The sequence below is a fragment of the Motacilla alba genome, chromosome 3, assembly GCF_015832195.1.
Source record: "Motacilla alba alba isolate MOTALB_02 chromosome 3, Motacilla_alba_V1.0_pri, whole genome shotgun sequence".
Lineage (NCBI taxonomy): Eukaryota > Metazoa > Chordata > Aves > Passeriformes > Motacillidae > Motacilla > Motacilla alba.
In genome coordinates, this window is record NC_052018.1 from 92,763,030 (window position 1) to 92,778,737 (window position 15,708).

At 39.1% G+C, this 15,708-nt stretch overlaps 1 protein-coding gene across 1 annotated transcript in view; it reads left to right on the forward strand.

Annotated features, from left to right (window-relative positions):
• KCNK2 (potassium two pore domain channel subfamily K member 2) overlaps positions 1 to 15,708 on the forward strand; it is a 141,217-nt gene that overhangs the window by 27,217 nt on the left and 98,292 nt on the right. The gene's annotated exons all lie outside the window — the stretch shown is intronic.

The window sequence follows — 15,708 nt, forward strand, 5'->3', positions numbered from 1 at the left end:
TCTTTAAGGTTATTGATGTTATTTTAGTATTTATATTATAGTTGTTTCCAGAAGAGACATATTCTGAAATGAAAAACGTGAACCAAGAATAGAAATAAGGAAAAATCATAAACAGTCTAATAGCACAAACTGCAACTCAACATCTTTCTCTGAGGATGCTGGAGAAGCTGAGGTAAAAGTCTTTTAGGAGAACAGAAGGAAAAAAATTTCTGGTACTTCTAAATGCCTTAGAAATAGGTATTATGTTGGAAAGTGGAGGAGAAAGAGTAAAAGACTGCCCCAGAACTGGCAGTCATTCTAATTTTTCACCTTGCAAATATTTTTTAGAACATCCTAAGTCATGCTCCAGCCAAATGAATGATGTTTTGTTCATGTAGCTTCTGTTTCATTGGTCTTCAACCTTTCTAGTTTTCTAGATTGGTTAAGGAACTGCATCAACACATACAGCCATGCATTTGTCATCCCCCGACAGTTGTGCTTAGTTTTCAAAGATTATTTAAATTTATGTATGCTTAGTATGTGTGTCTGATGTTTCTCCCGGACCTTGGTGAGAATTCCACTTGGTCAAGATCTTGAATTTGGAAGTATACCAAGTGCAGGAACAGGGGAAAGCTGAAAAATGTCTGGAAGAAGATAATGTGTCAGGGTTTGGAAAAGATTGAGCAAAAAACCAGATGGAAATTAATTAATTAATTAATTAATTCCCAATACCTGTCAAGTATGAAGTCAAAAAGATCTGCACTGCTGACAAAGCATGTTTGAGGATTTGAGAGGCATCATGTTGAGTTTAGGCAGACTTTTCACACTTTTATTTTAATATGATTGATTGACATAGACAAAATAGATGATAGTTTAACTTTCTTGTTTGTTTAACCACTTCCCATCTAAACTAATCTGCAATTAAAAGAGTGGATTTACTTCCTGCATCCACTTTTGGAAGAGAAAGGAACCACTCTGCTGGCAGGCAAATTGACATAACATTCAACACGGTATAATGCTGAAATCTTCAGTATGATGTGGTAAGCCACAAAGAACATGAAGACACATACCTTTTTGGCTTCCTTCCACTGTTTTATTTATTACATCCTTCTTTATTTTTCACTGGTAGAGAGGAAAAAGAAGTACATGATTTAAAGTAGTTATGTCCACTTTCAAGCAGTTTCAACTTTAGAGACAATTCTTTCTACATGTAACATTACAGTAAATGCATAGAGTTGTCCATCTAGAATTTTCTAACTTACTCAAAGAGAGCCTTTCTACAGGGAGGTCAGAGTGAGCTGGGAGAGGGATATTTTTATTGCTGCAGTATTTCCTGTAAAGATAAAATGCATGTTCACAGTGCAATGTAATAGACTGTAGTCCAAGTTTCCACAGCACAACTTCACTTGGATTTTTTCTGCTTCCTCTTTCATAGCCCCAGGAGTTTAGGCCAGGAGCTAAGAATTACTGTTCTGCCGCCTCATGTTGACTAGTAAAACCCAAAAAGTTTGGGCAGGATCTGTTTCCTGCTGATAACAATCCAAAATCTTTGGGCAAAATCGTCCTATGTGATTTTTTCAAAATAAGTACTGAGTAAAAATTGCCTGTGACTTTTGAGTTTTGGCCTTCAAAAGCATTGCTGCATTAGCACTCTCCTAAACCAAAATCAGTGGTAACAGTTGCAGGACACCAGCCTACCTTCAGTGTTCAACTTCAGGTCCAGTGCTCTGGAAGGAGATGGTGTTTGGCTTTATTTGGTCACTGTTTATTGTTTGAAATGGCATGAGCAGGACTGAGTGGACTAAGTAGATGCTCTGTTCTCCGTAAATGACTATAACTGTGATAGACAAAGCGCTGCCCTGCAGATGTGTGAGGATACAGAGTCAAAGCAAGGGGTTCTGGTTATGGGAGCAAGGTGTCCCAATGCACCAGCAGTGGCTGTGATGTTCTTTATAAATTCTCATCAGGCTGAACAAAGACATTGGTCCACATGTCTGGGAGCTCTTGTACTTTGTTGTGCAGTCACCATAACTCCAGCACCCAGCCCACTGTGTAGACACAAAAGCTGTTGGCTCACTAGCTCTTAAATTCTACATAGACTTCCACAAGCCCTTGGATTCTGTGCAGTACACTTCAGTAAGCTCTCAAGTCCCACAACAACCTTCTCGAAGGTCCTGGCTCACAAGCCACAACACACTGCCACAATCTTCCCCAATCCCACAACAAATTTTAGTATGGAGCATGGGGTAGAACATGGCAGCCATATGCAGCCCAGGCAAAGCAAAGGAGGAGAGAAAAAAAGACAGAAAAAGGAGAAAGAGCAAAGAATATCAGCAGTCCTTAGATCCAATGTTGATCCTGCCGTGTGAATGGTCCAGAGCTGGGGTTGTGAGGCAGAAATGAAAGAGAGCAAGGGGGTCCAATACCCTTTCTTTTACACACCTTGTATGCAAACTAGATAATTCATGCTTTTATTCACCTGTACAAAGCCAGCCCTTAGGGCCCTCCTCCAGGAAGTGAGTTGAGGGGGGTGGACTGAGCAAGGATTTCAAGATGAGCAGTCTCAGGGCAGGGCTACACAACCTCTGTGGGACCCCCTCCTCCCATTACATCTTTCCTGCCATAACAATCAGAAGGTTTGACTCAAAACACACTTATTTCTCTTTCTTTCCACAAGGTGAGTGGCCCAGACCAGCAGTGACAAGGCTGTGACATTTAGTGCTCAGGCTATATGGTCTGGGGAAAAAGAGAGAAGAATGGCGTACTTATCTAGGCAAACTAATCTGTGCTGTCAAAAAGAGACAGAGCTTTCTGCAGGGAGCTCTTCAACTCTTGCCTCTGTCAAACTACACCAAACTGACCTATGTGCAACTCTCTAACTCCTGTGTACTTTCTGTGCTTAAAGTAAAACAACCCCAATTCAGTAAAATAAGAGAAAACTCTGGCAGAAAAAGTATGGATATTTCACTTCAATCTTTTTCTGGATTTTTACTTTAATCTTTTTTTCTGAAATGCTGATAATTTACAGAGCATCATTAACAGTAAGTTTTTTTTTTTTTCTTTATTAAGGTTTGGTGAAACCAGCATTCCAAAAGGAAAACTGTATTTTCATTCTTGAAATAAATCCATTGCATTTCAGGGACACTGCAATCTAAGTAATCAATGGTTCTTATTATATTTTTTTAAGAAAGACTCATGTGTTCTATGTTATGTAACACTGAAAGAGGTTTTAATAATTGCAGTCTAAAATATGCTTTAACACACATCCTGCCAGAATCTGGACTCAGAACAATAAAGACAGGCTGTTCTTACACATAAAAGCAAAATTCCTTTGCCAGTCAATAATGTTTCAAGCAGAAATCCATTTTCATGACTATACTTACTTCAGAAAGAATATGAAATAAAAAAGAGAACTCAGGATGCATGAAACAGAAAAAACATTAAATTGCCAACTACTGAGCTTGAAACATCAAATTTTGCAAATTTCAAGTTAAAATAAGTTAAAAAAATCCCACATACGTTTTTTAAAAGAAAAAGAACATCACTCCTTTGCTCCACAATGTCTAAAATGCTTTAACTAATGTTAAAGTTAAAAGGAAGACATTTTTACCCCTACCTAGCATACATAATAAATACCAAGGTACATGGAGTACCTCTTTTTTCCTTGAGTTAATGCTAAGACTGCGGAGCTTCTTTATTTTCCTGAAAGAATAGTCCTTTTGTAGCAGACGACTTGATATTTTGTGGCCAGGGCCCACAGAGTTGAATTTCCAGGCATTTTTCTTATTTTAACTGTGGAGTCACATCTTCAATTCTGGCTTAGGAGATGGGTTTACAAACAAGTGACGGCGGCAAAAGTCTGCTTTGAAGTCTGCTTCCAGCAGGCAGGAGACTCTGCTCTGGAAATGTGTTTTCTGTGTAGGGCTGTGCTCTAGAAATGTGTTGTCTATGCAGGGCTGTGTTCATATGTGAGGCCACAGGGCTGGTAAATCTCTAGTGCCAGAGAGTGTAAACAGCAAAAGTATGTCCCTGTAAAGCTGGTTCATGTGCTCTGCTTGTTTTCAGTAAAAAATAGGATACTTTAAGTTTTGATTTTAAGCAAATTATATAATGCATTTATAGACCCACAAACATCACTTTCCAACTAACAGAACTCCTTTGAAAAGTGTTAAAATTTGTCACAAAGAATCAGCAGTTGGTTTCATTGATACAGAGTATTCTTTGAAACAATACCCAAGAGAATTTTGATCCCTGGAAATTAGATATATGTTAATAAAATGTTATTAAAACCTAGAGGTTTGGGTTTGGGGTCAAATTAAAGGCTATTACCATCATTTGGAGTGTCCTCGATAAAGGGATTTTCTGAGAGATCAGTAGATCCCAAACAACTTGTTTAAACATTAACCTGACTCTGTTAGATGAAGAATGCCTATTGCTGGTTACATGTAACAAAATCCCCATAATTTCCCTTTAATTTTGAGCATAGCTATGAAGCAATTTAAAAGCCCCAAATATATCCTAATATCTCTTTGCATCTTGATTAAGTTTTTGTCTTAGTCTTGGACTCTTCACAAGTTAAAACAGTCACTTATTTAAAAGCTTGATGGCTAAACTAGGAAAGTATTTTATTTACTTTGGAATCAGAATTCAGATTAAAATATAATGTTTTTAACTGATGGTATGTGGTGAGAAGTCCAGAGAAGAACAACATTTTTTCCACAAAATGAATTGGTAGTTTTCAGTTGTTGTTGTGGTACTGAGATGATGTATTGGACACAAAATCAGCTGCAAAACAACTTAGGGAAGTTCATACGTTAATTTTGTATGTTTATACTAAAAAAATGATATGTATAGGGTATTAAAGAGAAATATTATTTTGTCTCATTCTCACCCTCACAGATTTGGAGTAATACATGGTGTATCGTATTATAAATTGAGTGTCTCTTAATACCCAAAAAAAAAAAAAGTTTCTTAACAATCATTTGAATAATGGAGTGTTGCTAGCTGAACTGATTTGAAAATTCATTGAGTTGCACAGTAATCACAGAATCTCCAGTTTTATTATCCTTTATGTCACTGAAAAATGCTTGCTGTTGTGCTGTTCTCTTTTCATTTTCATCATGTTCCAAACCAGAAATGTATCACTGTCTAAAAGGTATGTTGGTAGGTAATAGAAAAAGGCAAGTGAAAGGTCAAATCTCTTGCAAATTGGTGAAATTGATAACTTAAATTAAATAGAAACCACATTGCATGACCAGAGATATAGACTATATGGGTTGTAGTATGATTTATAAAATTAAGAATATTGTCATTAAGGGTGCTTGGAACTATAGCATTCATGAATAAGGCAAAATTCCCAATGACTTGGCTTTACATGTGTGCTGGATTCTTGGCTAGTTGAGTTAAGAATGTCTGCTTGGATTTCCTCTGCTCTATCTAATATCTCCTTCATTTGTTCCCACTCTGAACAAAAATACATGTACAAAACAAAAACTTCTCACTGGGAGACATGCTTACATAATGATTTTGTCTTGCTAATGTTGCCATTATTCCCTCAAATAGATCTTTCAATTTTCCCACCTCCCATTTGCTTTATATTTGGTCACAAACAAACTTATCATATTGTGAGCACTCATACATAGGGGAAGGTTGGTAGAATGGTAAAGCAAGTGTTGGCACCACACTTTGTTTCCTCAGGCTTGTAACTCTACCTCTAAAGAACTCTCTGGAGGCTGCTGCAGGATCCCTTCAAAATCTTGTTCTGCCCCCATTCCTTGGTTGACAAGGATACATTCAGGGATGTTAGAACCACCCCTGAAGTGGCAGGAGAGATGCAGGGACTGTACCAGAGGTTGTGCAGGTTGATCTTTGTCACACAGAAAACAAGAGCTCAGATCATATCCCCAACCATAAACACATGTCTTGAGGTTGTGCAGCCTCAATAGCTCTGAGGGTTGAATCTTCACCCCCTTTGACTCACACCATGAGAGCTCTCCCAATGAGGCAGTGTTAGCTGCTTGTCACACTTGTGAACCCATCCATGGGGCAGAACAGATCTGCCTTCACACCAGTGTTCCTCTCATGTGAAGAAGGGAGAGCCTTAAACTTGTGGTTACATGTTTGTATGAGATTATATTTGGTTATTGCAACACCACAGCTGCCCAAACTGCCTCTGGCCAGCTCTCCAGAAGAAAGGCAGGCAGATCAGCAGAGTCCATCTGTAAGATGCATGTTACTGGCTGAGCCTTGTGTATGTAGTCTGAGCTCTCCCAGAATAAGTATTTGCTTCTCAAGAAGTCTAGGCAGGCAGAAATGAAACACTGGAGCTGAGTGCAATGTTTTGAAAAACACTATTAACTTACATGACAAACTTTTTGTAAAGATGTTTTTCCAGAGTAACTTTGGCTATTGCAAATAACAAAATAGAATTTGCAGATTTAGAGAGGTGATTCTGTCCCTCTACTACTCTCAGCTGAGACCCCACCTGGAGTGTTGCACCCAGCTCTGGGGTCCTCAGCACAGGAAAGACATGGACCTGTTGGAGCAAGTCTAGAGGAGGCCACCAAGGTGATAAGAGGGATGGGGCACCTGTCCTGCAAGGAAAGTCTAAAAGAACTTGGTTTTTTCATCCTGAAAAAGGCTTTGGAATGACCTGATTACAACCTGCACCTGAAGGAAACCCACAAGAAAGATGGACAGAATCTTTTTACAGCAGTTTGTAGAGACAGGAGAAGGAGGAATGGCTTCAAACTGAGAGACAATAGGTTTAGATTAGATGATAAGAATAAATTCTTTACTATGAGGGTGGTGAGACGCTGAACAGGTTGACCAGAGAAGCTGTGGATGCCCTATCCCTGGAAGTGTTCAAGGCCAAGCTGGATGGAGCTGTGAGCAGCGTGGTCTAGTGGAAGGTGTCCCTGCCCATGGCAGGGGGGTTAGAACTACATGGTCTTTAAGGTCCCTTCCAATGCACACCATTCTATGATTCTATTAAGTGATATCGACTATTACTACTACAAACTTTCCTGAGGCCTTTTGTAGGATGCACTGATGCTTCAGATGAGACATTGACTACTTTCAAATGTCATTGCAATAATTTTAAGGAATTTCGAAAACCATCAGTCATGAAGAGTATAAAAACCCCACAATTGCATACATAATCTGAAGTGGAAAGATGTATATATAGAAATAATGTGATGAAAAATGATAAGCATTCTCACACTTTTGCCACAATCAGGTGCCTTCATACCATCAGCAAACAAGGGCAAGACACTTAGGAGATATCCCATGCTACTCCTTCCCTTGTTCTTTGTATGTGCTGCTTGTAGGTGAGTCCTTTTTGAGCCTGTGAAATTGCTACCTGAAGGGACAGCTGTGGCTTTACGGTGGTTCTGTGAGTTACTGAGAAAGGGCCACTCAGCCTGTGAAAGAAAGGCCACAAAACCAAAGGAGAAAGTGACAGTATTTATCCTTTTCAAGGTGGGACAGAATTACTGCTTTTGCCAAAGTGTATGATACAAAAGTTAAATCAATTGTAAAACTCAATTGAGATCAGTGCTGAAGCTTAGTGAAACCAGTATTTCAGTGCAGATGTTTACCAAGACAGTCCTGGGCCCTGCACATGAACTGTGATGCTATTTGCCTGTACAGCAGGTGTTCTGGGAATCTTGCTTACAGCTGCTGCAAGAGCATTGGTCCTTTTGCTGAATGAATACAGCTTGATATTAAAAATTCAAAAGAAGGTGATATGGAACCTCTGCCTTTTTGGCAAAGGTAATAAAAGATTAATTTAATGAAAAAGGAATTTGTAGCAATCGGTATATTTCTGGTATTCATCAACAATACATAATATATTAAAAACAATAATTTAAAATATATTAAAATACATAATATATTAAAAAATAGGATGTGAAAATCCTATTCACATAAAGAATAAGAAGAAAAAACTGTTTTAGCATAAATAAAATCCTCAGTGAGAAGAAACCATATGTTGCCCACCTTGCAAAATAAAAATCTTTGGTCTTTTATGTGCTTCATTCCATTAATCTTGCCTTTATGCAGCCTGTAAGAAGGCTGGGATACTTGTATTCAAGATTCTAATTCAGGTTTCTATGCAACTGAGATAAGTATCCAGCAGAAGGGGGCAGCCCCATGAAAAGCTCACCCAGACTACTATTGTGTGGTAAAAAGAAGGCACACAGATGAGGAATGAAGTCCTGTATAGAATTCTTCTATAAGTTACAGATGCTACTGCTTCAACAGAAAACTGAACCCTTGTGCAAGGACAAGACCATCCTCTTCACTACTGTAAAGGCATGGAGTAGGGTGGCTTAAAAGATCATACTTAGAGCAGGTGGATGTAAAATGTCTCTCAATAGAGATATAGTGACAGGAAAGGAAAATGCTTCTATATTCAGGAAATAATCTTATCAACAAGCTTTGCTAAAGTATTTGGGATTCCTAGTAAAAACTCTCCAGAAATCCCGGGTTTAGGTGTGGGGTGGAGAACAGCTTCTCCACAAAACCTCAAGTGTATTCAAAGGTATAGTGGAAGGACAGTGATGGCAGAACTTTGGATGCCTCCAGCTATATAACTGGAGAGTGTATTGTAAAGCAGCATCTGTGACAGATCTCTAGGCAAAAAATCACCAGCTCTTCAGCAGAGAGGAACTTAACCTTCCTTGCACAGTTAAGAATGGGGGAAAAGTCTATTGTTTTTGTTACTTAACTCTCAAACATTCTTTCAAAATACTACAGCTAGGTAGGCTTTTATCTGGAAACCTCTGTTTTGGCTTCTCAAAAATGTATTTACTGATCTGTTGGGCACTGTGCACTTCTAAGCTAACATTAAAATAGGCATCAGAAATCTGTTTCCTATAATTTGTGGGAAAAACGATGGGACGGGAACTTTGCTTTTACTGAGCTTATTCAACCTTTCAGAGAGCCTTAGCCATATACAGTTTTTCTGCATGGATGTAATTATGCCCTGTACTTTAGCTGTGGGTGTCTATTTGCCTCTCTGCAGAGAGAGCACCTAGGGATTTACAACACTCATGAAAGACCAATGCCCTCATCCAGGCTGGTGGCAGACAGAACAAGGCATCAGAAATACACATCTGGAATAGTGGGAACAAGGCTCTGTTTCTATTCTTTGCTGCCATGAGTTGGAGATGGTGAGAAATTTTTTTGAGGGCTGTTAAAATATCTTTGATGACAGAAGCCAGTTCTTCAAGGAAAAAAAAACTTTGCTCACAGAAAAGGGCTAGTCTAACTCAAGCTTCCTATGGGAACCTGCATTTCAACTCCATCATGGAGATGATAGGACAACAACTTGATACTGCCAGGCTGGTGGATACTGCCAAGGTGCTGGATCAAGCAGAGTTAAACTGTCTCTTGACTGTTCAATACTCCAGGTGAGGGCCCTGACCTGCAGTAATCCATCTTCTGACCACCTGACTACCCGTGCAGTCAGTGCACACACTTCCTTCTTACTTTAGTGCCAGCAGTTGCCTTCCTTTTTTTTCCTCTTCATCAGCATTGGCCTCTGATGGCCTTTGATGAAAGAAGAAAAGAGAATTATTTATCCAAAGTGAGAAAAATAACTCTTAACAGCAGAGAAAATGGCGATGGAAATATTTAGATAACCAAGCAACTCACAGGCAGCCCATACCCACTTTCCTGATTAATTTTCCTTGCTCTATCCATTAACATCTATTTTGTTCCCTGTGGCTGCCCCAGGAAGGGTTGTCCTCCTATTCCCAATGATTTTTTTTTTTTTTCATTTTCACATAGGACAAAGCACAACCTCTTCTGCAGTTTACAAGAACATACTATAAACCGAAATATATTGTAGCAGAAAGTAACCTTGCTAATATATGTAAATGGCAAAGAAGAAGGTGAGGATTAGAAAGAGTAAAAATGGTTTAGTAATATGAAGAAGTAGCAAAAGCAGAAAAAGGGTGTTCCCACTGCTTTTTAAATGTGTCTTTAAATTATTTACTTGGCACTTTGACAGCTCACAATTTAAATTATTTCATTCGTCTTAATATTTAACCACAGTTTTTAATTATACTAGTAAATTGAGGTTACTTCTTAATTCAGCAATAGCTTCATCTTCTATTAATAAATGGCACATACCCTTGGCCTTGACACTTACTTGCTGTGAGTGTTTCGGCTTTGGTAGAACATGCAGTTCAGGACACTGTTATTGCATCTTAAAGCTCAAATCTTCTTAAATTATCAGCACAGCATTTAACCCTGATGATAATAATTTAGCATAAAAATGTTCAGTCTTCACTGTAGTTCTTAATGCTACTGTTGCTAAAATTGCAGAAGATCAGAGAACAAGTACTTAGGAAAAAATCTTGCTCCAAAAAATATTCTTCCAGATGATTTCTCTTCTCAGTCTGGAGAAGAGACAGTCTGGTACCTGAGAGCTGTGGGTTGGAAGAATGTTACATCTCTATGTGTGGCTGGCAGGATTTGGGATGAAGGACTTGGGGGTTTTTTTTTGAGCTGCATGCCAGATGAACTCCCTTGCTGGGGTTACAGCTCTCGTGTGGCACTGGGCTGCATTGCTTTGGAGGCTGCTTGGGAACAGGGGCCATCCAGCCCAAACCCACCAGGGAACACTAAAAGATCTGGGGCTTGCTGAGCTATCTCTCTCCCCACAGCTCTCTGACGTCTGTGCGGTTCTGTGATGACTAGGGAATGTGATTTATGGGTTCAAGAAAGCTGACCATCTTTCCCCTGAGCTTTTGAGACCGAACTCCTGTTTTTGCAGGCAGCACGTCAGATAAATATTTTTTCTATGAATTGGCCACCCTCTATTTTACAATGTTAAGTTTTCGTTCTAATCCTCCTTATTGAGAGATTGCTCCAAAAGCTGGCTCTTCTCTTGCTTTTTTGTGATTCCCAGCCAAAATTTATTCACAGAATAAATTTCAGTTTTGTTGCCAGCATGGTTCCTTAGCTCAAAAAAGATTCTTTGATTGATCTACGCACAGCAATCAAAGTCTTCTCGGTGTTCATTTTGCCAGACTAAGTGAACTGAGCTCTTCCAGTTTCTTTTGACATGATTCATCTAGAAATCTTTACTGCTCCTCTTTGAATTAATTTTTGTGGATCACCAATGATTAGAATTAAGTGCATTTTCCCTCTGACACTTCACCAGGGTTGGCATACAGCACTCTGATAGCACTTGCTGGCCAAACCTCACCTTCTATGTACTGTTGATACTAACAAAAATAATCAGTATGAGCAAAATGGTGGATTTTACAGAACCTCTAATAAATTTGGTCAAATCAGGCTACAAGGGCTGAGATTATTTTGTGGCATATCTTTGCATTTATACAGTGGCAACACGAGGATCAGGAACCAGGACACGGTGGCCCACATGGGTAGTGCTATTTGTAGGTCATCTGAAAGGATCAGTACCACAAATGTGTGTGTTTGGTGGCTTTTTGCTCAAGGAGCTGGCCACTTTGGGTTCTAATCATAATGTACTGAGTCTCCCCATCCACGTATTGGAGACTTACTGCCTGTAAAAATTTCTTTCCTGTCTCCTGTGCCACAAAAATTATCTTAGACTCAGGCTGAAGCAAGAATTTAAGCTCAGCTAGACCCTGAATAGTCTAAGTCAAAAGTGTAACTTTCCCTGCGATGTGTTGCTTTGAACCAGAGCAGATCAACACCAAGAGGAAGAAGAGAACCATTAGCTTCCATTTCTTCCAAGCTCCAGTGTTAAATATCCTAAAAAATATTTGTTAGTTTACCTGTTAACCACTAAAAAGATTCATCAGGGTTATAAGATCCAACCCAGGCACTTGCAGTAATTACCACTCTAAGAGCACTCTATGGTATCTGAAGAAGAAGCAGGAAAAATAACATACATTTGGTGTCAGAACAGCAAAAGAAAGTGTGAGGGATGAAGGAATTGGAATAGCAGGTAATGACTACAGCTATTGCCTCTGGGCTTCTTATGAAATTGATCAGACAGAGGGATTAAAGAAGTGGTTTTTGCCCTTCAAAAAGAAAAGTTTTTAAAGAGTAAGGTGGACAAAAGCTAGCTACTCTTCTTTTTCCATTAACCTCAGGCCAGAGGCAGTGGATGTAATGTAATAACCTACAATTAAAGAAGAGCAGTCTAATTACCAGTTTGTGATAAAAAAAATGTCAGGAGAATCACACTCTTTGAAAAAATGGAATTCTGAGAGGATTAATTGCAAGTGAAATACCCCAAAGAGAAATCTATTTAATAGCGTAAAAAAAACCACCAACAACTGAATTTTGCTGTTTATGGGATCCTAATTTTCAGATCAGATTGCAGTAGGGAGATCAAAATGGAGAGAGAAATATGGAATGAGATTCTGACTCACATTTAGAAGCAGCTGTGTTAGTGTGCCAGTCTGGAGAACACTTTTGCATGAGAATGTGAGTTTTAGAAAGAAAAGAGGTGATGCTACAGAAGATTCAAATGCTGACAAATCTTAGTAAAAAAAGGGTTGACAAAATAATTAAAAACCCCTTCAACGATTAACTTCTCATATGGAGCAAATTTATAAGAAGTAATGTGAAAGTTTCAACTTCTCAGAACACATGGGAACAAAGCAATGCCTGGCCTTTGTTTGATGGGAACAAAGCAATGCCTGGCCTACAATTTTGCAAGAAACAAAACTATCTATAGGAAGCTGTGCCTAAAAGGAAAATAAATAAAAGTATTCTGCACAGCAAAGAAGCTTTTCCCATGGAGATTGCTTAGATTGAGCCCTATATGAGATGACTGAAATGTGCCCTTGAACATGAGTGGGTGGTATTGTTGCTTACAAACTGGATATTGATACTCAGATCAGTATGAAACTTTAAATCAATTTGGATACAGAGAAAAAAGCCCACGTTTTACAGTGACAAAGTCAGTTCAATAACACCTGTATACAAACTAAATGTAATTTCAAGGCCTTGAAAAGAGAATTTTACTTATTATTGAGAAAGATAGAAGCTGGAAATATGTGTGGTGCTTCTTCTCCTAGGGAGAATGTATAAGCTAGAAAGCCAGAGGAATCTGGAGATAGAAAGAAAAACAGATTAGAAAACTCCAAACTAAATTGAGATATAGGCAGCAAAGGAAAAATTAGGAGAGAAATTTCACATACACACACAAAAAAGACAATTAAAATTGTCATTATGGTTGCAAAAGAACACTGAGAAAAATGTAGAATCGCAAATATTTAAAGATGTGCATGATGAAAGAAATTTTCTGTCCATTATCATGATATCCTTTATATGTTTTGGAGATTTTAGAAACAAATGTCTGTTACAAAGGAAAAAAATGGCCCAGTTTTCTCAGTGCACATTTACCACACAAAGAGATAAACCCTAACCTGCCCAAGGAAATTCCTTATATAGTGTTCTCAATTCACTGTTTTCTAGATCCCCTTGATAAAAATGGACATAACAGGACTTTTTCACCTCAAAGAATTACTGAAACAGAGAGCACTTCACAATGTTTAGCATGTATATGCTATTGTAATGAGGCCAGTGCACACATCTTATTACCTAAACCTGGTAGTCTGTACTAGGGAGAAAATTTATGTTAAGGAATAAATTAATAACTCGCTTTGAATAATTTGCATTCTAAATTAATATGTGACTGTGTTTTGGCTTGATTCATACACTGATTTTAAACATGAAGGCTAAGTGGTTTCTGTCGTAGTTCTGCTTTATCCAAACCCAAGATGCATACACTTTTTTCAGGCAGAGTTTATATTAGTGCTTGCCTTTTGTGCTTTCCTGCAGTGAGTATTTTCTAAGATCTGTGCTCTGCTGAACACCCATGGAAACTTAAGTGGGCAGACTACTCCTGTGTCATGGTGTGTGCGAGTGCTTCCCATTTCCTGGTGTTCAGAAGCAGGTGCAGGCTGACTGTCACTGCTGTACTGGGGCAAGACTTAAATGTGCACCAATCCTTTCTCCCTGAATCCTGCAGACCCAGTTCCCATGGCAAGGGAAGCCCAGGCCCATCTGGAAGATGAGCCCCAGCACGCTGTAGCTGGGCGTTGGTCTGCAGGATCCGTGCAGCAGGACCCTGGGGCGTGCCAAGGCATGCAGGGCAGTGTAAGCACAGGCACTGACACTCAGAATGTGAGAACCGACTGCTCCAAGTTTCCAGGCTTCCTTTGAAGTCGATGGGAACTTGCCTGAGTAAGGTACACATAAAAATGGAATAGAAGTGTTCAGTTTTGGCCTGTTAGGACATGGATGTTGATAGAAAATGCTTCATTGCTGAAATCATAAGCAGCTTGCTAAATATTTGGGGCTTAAGAATACTCCACCCAATGGCTTGCTGATTAGAATGTTACAGGGAGGTAGAAGATGTGAGCATAGATCTCCTCTCCTGTCTCCTGAGTGGATGTTTCAGCCACTGACTTGCACTAAGTGGTGACTTAGTTATCTCCCTTTTTCCTCCATGTCTTTCCATTTTTTACTCTGTCCTTGTTAAGCACTTAAAAAAGCCCACCAAAACAACACCTGGAATCTGAGGTGTGGACACTTCTTTCCTTGAGAGATTTAAATCCCAGAGCCTGACAGGGTTTAGTGCACTTCCTTTCCTTGGTGTTATTCAATGCCTAGCTGCTAGCGGTTCCTGGAAGACCACTGTGAGTTCCTCTCGTGGGTGACTGACTTTCCCCACACAGGGAACACAGGAACTCAGGAACTTTGGTCTGCATCTGCTGTGTTTAACTAAAACTAAATGCATCAGTGCAGCACATGGTGACTCTAAAATTACTGTGTTGCCTAAGCCTGAGGCCCAGAAGAGCTGACGTGAAATCACAAGAGATAATGACCATAACAGAGAGATAATGATGGCTGATTTTATTTTAGTGATGTAAATAAAATGTGCTGCATCAATACACAGTAACTGATGAGATGTGAGTCTGGACTGGAAGAAAGACAGGGTCAGTTACCCTTGTCCTCCCTTATTGAAGGCAACTAGACCATGTAATTCCTTTCACAAGGTGGTGACCCTCCAGGCTGACATTATACATTCTGTATAAGTAAAAACTAGAGCTTATAGCTAGGGTGTAAGTGCAGTTACATGTAGATAAATATGTAGATAAAAGAGATGTCTTGTATGCGCAAGTAGTATATTGAGTGTGCATTGCATTTAAGACATCAGTAATTGTTACATGCAGCTTCAATGTTACTTACTTTGAGAGAAACAAGGCTGGCTGGGACTCTTGAAGTATAAGTAGTGTTTTTCCATATATAGCTTCCTGTTAAATATTCTACACAGCAGCCACTATGCTTAGGTTCTTCCCTAAGTGGACATTTTGAATGGCAAGCGGTTCAGCGCTTATTGACAGGTTGCTTTCCTGTTTAAAAATAGAAGAATGTGTGGATCCTTGTACACAGCAGGTAGCCAAGTAATAATGAAATTGATTGATGATAAAAAGCTTGCTTTCTACTCTCCTGTTATCAACAACCTATTGGGATCAAGAGAACACTAAGAAATTAATCTTCCTTGAGTTATTCTAAACAGTCAACTGATAGGAGATTTCTTTGATCTCATTCAATTGAAATTGATTAATTCTGTTAATTACTCTGTTTGAACTGAGTTAGCAGGAATTTTCTGCGTGTTGCAGCATCCTTGATGGTTTGCCTTCTTGCGTGCCAAACAAGAAAACTTGGTAAAGAATGTAAAAGCAGGTGATGTCAACCTAGTGTTTGCTG